Consider the following 2,131-nt stretch of genomic DNA (forward strand, 5'->3'; position numbering starts at 1 on the left):
GGTGGGGGTGGGGTAAGCTCCCCCCTATTGGAAGAGGGAGAATGTACATGGATTATTTGGAATTCTTCTGTAGGGAAAATTTGTCTAGTCTCTCCCATTTATTTATTTGTTCAACAACTTATTTATATCAGTAAGACTCGTGTATTTATTTTATACTTTGCGGTATGATCTAATGCTATGTTATTTGTTTTCTTCCTCAACTTGTTCTAGGTTTGGCCATTGGCAGCTCTTTCAGGTTGACTCCGGGGTCTGAAATGATCCCATCTGGGCATTAACTTAATTTAAAAATAACATGTCCCCTCCTGCCAATTGTAGGGTCCATCGGAGACCGCAGAGAGCTGCCCACTGGCCTTTGAGCCCTGAACCCCACTCTGTGACCCACAGCCTGTGCAGTCTTCCAGGCTTTTACGAGGGCCTTATGTCCTTCAGGGCTGTGAGGGAGAGAGGGAGTGCATGAGGCCACCTCCCCCGACGCTGAGCCACTTCCTGTGTCCATTCCTGCTCACCAATGGGGCCATCAGGTAGCCAAGTTGCTTTGGGAATGCGATTCAGGCCTGGCCTTGACCTGCCTTTGCAGCCTAGATTGCTGTGGGTCTGCAAACTGCAGGCTTATTCCCTGCTGGACCAACAGCTTTGTCAGTGGTGGTGGCAGCATCCATAGCATAGCCACAGAGCTACGGTAGCCCTTGGGCCAGGCCAGGGTCAGGAACCAGGAAGGCCTGACTCAGCTACCATGCCCAGCACACCCAGGTGGCCCAGCATTAACAGGAGGAAGGCCTGGCTAGCTGCTTCCTGCACCCCTTACCTCACCCGGCCCCAGCTCCACCCAACACAGGCATGTCTCGCTGATGCTGAGGGCCAGGACTCAGAGGGGAGCCAGCTCTCCTGCAGCAGCAGAAAGAGCAGAGCAGGGCAGCCTTGAGACCCCAGAGCAAGCTTCCAATTTTGCCAGTGCCTCTCTCTGTCTCCCCACAGTTCCTGGCTGGGAGTCAGGAGGCCCGAGTTCAGGACCGGCCTCTACCAGTGACGACAATCATGCCACACCCTGTTTAAAACCTTCAATGGCTCCCTATTGCCCTCAATTTAAAATCCCCATTCCTGGATCTGCCTCATAAGGACCTGGACTCCTCTCCAGCCCCCCATATCACACCTTAACACCACATTGCTTGTGGTTCCCTTGCACACTCATGCGGTTTCACACCCCCACTCTTACTCTGCATCACCCCCTCCCACTGCTTCCCTGGTTAATACTTACTAGTCCCTTAGGTCCCAGCTCTGAGGCCACCTCCTCCAGGAACCCTTCCTCCTGGGCCCCAGATCATCTCTGCTCACCTAGCCAAGTCCCTGGTCATCTGTGTTCAACACCTTCCTAAGCCCCACCATGAACAATCTCTGACATGCAAGGCAGCAACCTGGCATAGTGGGGAAGGCTTGGAGTTTGAAATTGGGATTTTGGCTTCCCTCGAGACACCTGCTGTGTGACTTTCAGCAAATCACTGAACATCTCTGAGCCTCCTTCTCATCTATGAGGAAAGCATTTTGTCTATGGCCATATCACCCTGAATGCGCTGTATCTCGTCTGAGAAAAGCATCTCATTAGGGTTCCTGGTCCTGCTTTCAATTCTGGCCTCTGCCCCTGACTTGCTGTGTGGCCTTGAGCAAGCCCAGTCACTGGGCTCAGTCTCAGTTTTCCTCTTTTGTAAAATGGGGCCGCCCACAAAACTCATAACAGAGTGCTGAGGCTCCAACAAGCCAAAACCTGTGAAAAGCTTTTGTAAACCTCAGAGTCCTCCATGGAGGGTTGAAGAATCTATTGGAGTCGTGTGGGAGGAAGGCCGACTGCTGCTCTCACAGCTCTCCTGCCTCCCAGCCTTCCAGAAGCCTTGAGATCAAAGGTGAGGGGGGCCTGCTCCCTGGCCCCCTGCCCACCTCCCACCCACCCTTGCTCGCAGGGTTACAGACATGTCTGCTTTCCACAAGAAGCTGTTTAAACAAGCTTGGGGTTGGGGGAGCCATCCGCCTCCCACTCCCCACACAGGAGGCCCCTCAGATCCCACCGCTGCTTTCAAGACTGAAAGTCAAGATCAATTTGAACCATCTGCAACTTTATTCAGAGCAGAAATAAGTCATT

Source organism: Cynocephalus volans, chromosome 8, assembly GCF_027409185.1.
Source record: "Cynocephalus volans isolate mCynVol1 chromosome 8, mCynVol1.pri, whole genome shotgun sequence".
Classification (NCBI taxonomy): domain Eukaryota; kingdom Metazoa; phylum Chordata; class Mammalia; order Dermoptera; family Cynocephalidae; genus Cynocephalus; species Cynocephalus volans.